The 5,668-nt window shown below is 34.6% G+C and overlaps 1 long non-coding RNA gene across 1 annotated transcript; it reads left to right on the forward strand.

The window, feature by feature from the left end:
• Positions 1 to 2,101: 2,101 nt before the first annotated feature.
• On the forward strand, positions 2,102 to 2,890 carry LOC111636683. The gene is made up of 3 exons (XR_002758570.1): positions 2,102 to 2,220; positions 2,291 to 2,491; positions 2,650 to 2,890. It is a non-coding gene; the product is annotated as an uncharacterized LOC111636683 (long non-coding RNA).
• Positions 2,891 to 5,668: the final 2,778 nt, after the last annotated feature.

The raw sequence follows: 5,668 nt of genomic DNA on the forward strand, positions 1-5,668 counted from the left end.
CAGTCTAGATAAAAGTAGTTTTTTTTTTTTTCTGCTGAAGTGAAACTCCTGCACAATCCAGACCAGGAGACTTATACAGATCTTATTAGAATATAGTCCTCTGTCAACGATTTTCCAGAATTAGTTGTCCAACGCCTTTGCTCTTCCTTATAAATCTTGCTGCTAGCATAGCTCCAGGTATATCTTGTGTGATTCTTATTGCCATGGTACAGCTCCAGGCACACCACTGTTATCCACAAAATTTGCCTCTTATGTATGCATGAGAAGCAAACGCCGATACAGAATCACAATGCCAGTAGATGCACTTAATTCACATATGTAGCAGACAAATTCTTCTCGAATATCACTATTGCACAACGTTTGTGGAATTATACCAGAGTAGTAGTCCAGCCAGAACAGTAGACCAGCCGAAGGAAGACGCTAAATAAGGTTTCAACACAGTTGTACATCATCTATGACGTTCAATGTACGGATACGTTGATTATTTATTGAAGTCTTTTATCATTGATGAGACACATTTCTGAGCACAAATACATAACATCATATATTGTTTAGGGAAGAACCAGTACATTAGACCTATCGATGAAGGACACTGTATAGAGTTTCAACACAGTTGTACAGCATCTATGATGTCCTATAATCACATACGTTGGTTGTTTATTGAAGTCTTTCGTCAATGATGTGACACATTTTTGGGCATAGTAATACAAAGTCAAACCAGATTCCTTAAGCAAATACAGTATTTCACAAGTACGGCCAATCAAGTATTATAAAAAGAGTAGGGCATATAAGTATAACAAGGGTAAGTGTGTTAACGAGAATACAACAAAACATTTAAAATATATAATAATAAAAGAAATAAAATAGACAGCTCCAACACCCCAGTTCGAAAGCATCTGTCTTCCTTCTGTCCATTTTCTTTAGATTCCAAGTTTCACATCCGTATATGACAATAAGAGAAATAATCGCGCCAACTAATCCGCATTTAATTTGGAGAGAGATGTTTTTCCTCTTCCAAAAGTTGTTCATGCTGATTATCTTCTGATTTCAAGACTGCAATTTTTATTACGGTTGATTTTGAACCCGAGGATTAGGAAATCTCATTCTTAATATTACATTGATAAAGTTGGACAATTCAAGTATGACACTGAACAAATAGACGAAAATGAAAATAGTAGCGGCCCCCGACCATAAACTGAATATACAAGAAAATTCTTAATATCGAATACAAATAGCTACACGCCGATCGGTGTAACAAGGCTACGTGGATTAAACAACTGGCTTTGGCTTTGAAATCTGGCTTTGATACTAGAATGTGTGAATAACGATAATACAGAAACGGTAAAAACTAAAAATACCAAATTAGGAGGCACTTCTTAATTTAATAGTTTCGTAAATACTTTAATATCTCTAAGGGGAAATCGCTGTAAACTGTGACCTATCTATCTGAAAGTTTCGCCGGAACCTCACTGATAAGAAGGAAGGCTAAAGTCTAAACTTTGAGCGTATTAGACACAGTAATTTCTTCTCTAGCAGCATCTGTGGTGCCGGATTAAGAAAAATAACAAAACATTTTCTTTTCGCTATTTTCGCACTTTTCAATTGCTTATATTTTGGCAACCGCTTTACAGAAAATCTTGAAAATTTATACACTATCTAAGAAAACGATTTTCTTTCGAAGAAAATTACTTCGGATGTAGCAATGAATATTATCGAAAGTAAATTTTAATTATTCTCACCATGTACTGGTACTATATTTGGTAAGGATGCTTATCTCTCAACATTTTTAAAATTCACTATCTTTTTCGCCTCTTAGACCCGATAAACATAACCAAATGTAGAACGTAATCATGATTTGTGTATGTGTAAATGCAGTTTAATATATAATAAGGGTATCCCCACCCCATTATCCATAATGACAAATATCTCGAAACCCCAATCTTAAAAAAACAAGACCAATTAAAGCGTTAAAGTACATTTAAGGTATTTTCTGTTACGGATACTAATTACGTTAAAGAATATTATTGTTAGGTAAACGTATTGTTTAGAAAAATCAATTTAATTGTAAAGATTAAAACAATATAAAAGCTATTGTATACGTTAAATTCTTGCATTTTAACAACTAGAGAACGTTCAGAATGCCTTTCAAAGAGATATTCGCTGTCGCCTGTCTAATAATACTAATAACTGGATACGGTTTAAAATCTTTAATTATTCGTAGTAAGTACTGTACATTACTATAATAATTCTGAATAGAAGAAGGTTCTGACTTATAAATTCTCACAATTAGGTGAACCTGCATGCGGAAGAATATTTGAAAGAGGCAGAGTGGGGTTTTGGGGTTGCCTGAAACTTAAAGTCAAAAACTACTTCGAGGGAACATTTTGTGCTGATGACAATGATTCGTAACTGTCTTACTTGATAATCTATGATTTCAACAAGCAAAACTGTAATTTAATAAATGAATTTATGCAAGATTACTTCCCCGATGGTAAGTGATTATATTTGTGATTTTCTAAAGTTACTTCAAACAGTTTATTTAATTAAATGAAATTACTTTTCTAAAACGTACCATCATGCAAACTATATACGACCGTTTATGCTGTAAAAAAAGAAAATCTGAATGGTGATTATTTTATTTTATTTTAGAACAAGAAAAGACAATGGAAGAAAGAATCAAAGAAAAGAGACAAGGCAATGTTATCATGAAGTTATGGGAAAAGTAAATGAAATATGCTTCTCATTACACGATTTTCATAATGCAAATGCTATTACATCTTCAAAAATTTGAGTTTCGGAATAAAATCACATACCAATTAATTGTCTGAATAAATTCCAATAAATAAAATAGATGTGATTATTTATTTGAATTGTGTTTATCACATCCAGTAAATATATTATATAACAATAATATTAAGTTTATTGTCTATAAATAATCGGTATAATTGAGTATAGTTTGAGATCAATTCAAACTGTAGTGTCTCTGTCATATATCCGGAAGAGTTTTATATATTAAAATTATATTACGTAGGTATATATATATTTAACTAATCTATCAAAATATAGAGCTTTATTACAAATTCAAAGTAACAGTAGAGGTTAAAAAAACAATTGAAAATTTTATAAATTCTAACGTGTTTAAAAAATTTTTAATTTTTGTAAATTAGAAATGGAACCTAGCCAAACGATCACCGTTAATAATTGAGCTATTATAATGCTTCTTCTTGTTATCCGTTTAGTCATGGTCACTCTATGGATCAAAGCTCTCCATGCCTTTCTATCCTACACAGTTTCCTTCAGTTCCGTTATAGATAATTCAGTGACACTTTTGATTGTGTCGAGCTATCGAGTCTTCGATCGGTCTCGTGCTCTTTCCTCGATAACCATCGCCTTCTCAAGGGAGCTGCTTGTCATTATATGACCAAAATGGCCAGTTTTTGTTTGGTTATCTGGACTTCCGGTGTGAGTTTCGGTTGGACTCTGTCTAAGACAGTTTTGTTGGTGATCCAGAAGTCATTACCAACACCTCAGTTCGAAAGCATCTGTTATCCTTCTGTCCATTTTTTTTAGATTTCAAGTTTCACATCCGTATATGACAATAGGAGAAATAATCGCGCCAACTAATCCGCATTTAATTTGGAGAAAGATGTTTTTCCTCTTCCAAAAGTTGTTCATGCTGATTATCTTCTGATTTCAAGACTGAAATGTTCATTACGGTTGATTTTGAACTTGAAGATTATGAAATCTCTTCCTTACTATTACATTGATAAAGTTGGACAATTCAAATATGACACTGAACAAATAGACGAAAGTGAAAATAGCAGAGGTCTCCGACCATAAACTGAATATACAAGAAAATTCTTAATATCGAATACAAATAGCTACACGCCGATCGGTGTGATAAGGCTACGTAGATTGCTGGCTTCGGCTTTGGCGTCTGGTTTTGATACCATAATCTTTGAATAAGGAGTATACAAAAACAAGAAAAAAGTAATTTGGCCGATGAAGCCCGTCACACTTGAAAACTCAAATTCCCGTAACTTGGTAAAATTTCCAATCGTATCCAAAAAAAAACATACAACATAATAAAGCACACGACGAGTCGATTCCAGAGTTGTATAAAAACCTAAGATAGCACTAAGATTAAAACAAAAAACACGATAGAAAAAACAGAACCAATCTTCACGCTTTCGCTCTCATTGAAGACCAATGGAGAACTATAAGACTGTTTACTGACGTATGATCATATGATATTTACGTAACGAATAGATGTCTTATTCTTAAGTACAAATGACTATTTTATTTTCTTAAAATTATTAATAATGTTACATACTCTTTTGTATTGTAGCGTTATGTTCGTTTGTTTGGTTATGGTAACGCAACACTTGGGCGATCTTGCCTAAGGAGATGCCTTCCGGAGATATTTTTAAAGTAAACTGGTATCTATTTAGGCGTTACAGACGTGGAGAAACTAGGAAAACTCTACGTGGCCAGTCCGGTCCGAGCGAGGCGCGAACCCACGACCGAACCCCCAGTGTTCAAAGACCGCTTGGCTACTGGTGGTCCGTTGTAGCCTTATACAGTTATACTGTTTACAATAGACAAAAAGATTTGTGTGCCACGCTATAATCCATAATGATAGATTCACAAAGGATGATAATGTATTTGATTTTAAAAATACAGCAGCATCGTACATACAAATGGTGATTTGCTAATTATGACTCAAATTCACGAACGAATATCTTTCGTTCTACCTGCCGAATATAAATCAAATTATAAAAACTGGTAGATGTTGCTTTTCTTTACATTCTAAGAACGGTTGAGTTCGATTGTTCTAAAAATGGAGGCAGCAGTTGCGAGTGAAGATGATGTGTGCAACAAGCTTCTTTCCAAAGGTCTTTCATCCCGCGCTGTCGTAAAAGCCCTCAAGAGAATGGAATTGACGTTTCCCAGTTTACAGTTATCAGAGCGCTTGGTAGCAAAACGAAAAAAACGACAAACGAGTGCTTCTGGTGAGTTACACCCAATATTTGTAAGGGCTCGCAAATCTCGGTATTAAGATAATGAATGTTATGAAAATGATTAGAAAAAATCCACCTAGCCAAAGGACCATAACAGAACGTCTAGATATATCTTAGTTCACAGTTAAGACCATTATGCATGAAGATCTGCAAGCAGCTACCAAGAAGAAAGCATCTGGACGTTGCCTCACATCTGCGCACAACCAGAACCAAAATACTATTGCAAAGAAGCTCTATTAGAGATAATTGGCTGGAGGAAAAAGCGAGTACATGGCCAACCTCGATGAAAGCGTATATATACCTTGATTACTGCAATGAAACTCAAAAAATTCTGTACGTGCAGCCAGGAACTGCCAGAAGAATGGCTTGTAAAATGTCACGACAGATGGCCTGAAAGATTTATAGTTGTTGAAGAAATGACGAGCAGGAGGACACTTCCTCTTAGAGTACCAAAAACTACGAATGTTAGCCCTAATTACTATATGAAGAACATTTTAAAATCATATTTGGAAAGTAAGATTCCACAGCTGTATCCTGGAGAAGAAGCCAAAGAGACTCTTCACCATGACAAAGCGTTTAGTCACACAGCTAGATACAACCGCTTGTCTCTAGAAGGTGAAGGCTGACAGTGGACCGAACCACACTCC

Source organism: Centruroides sculpturatus, unplaced genomic scaffold (genome assembly GCF_000671375.1).
Source record: "Centruroides sculpturatus isolate CEXI.00-Female unplaced genomic scaffold, Cexi_2.0 scaffold1030, whole genome shotgun sequence".
Classification (NCBI taxonomy): Eukaryota; Metazoa; Arthropoda; class Arachnida; order Scorpiones; family Buthidae; genus Centruroides; species Centruroides sculpturatus.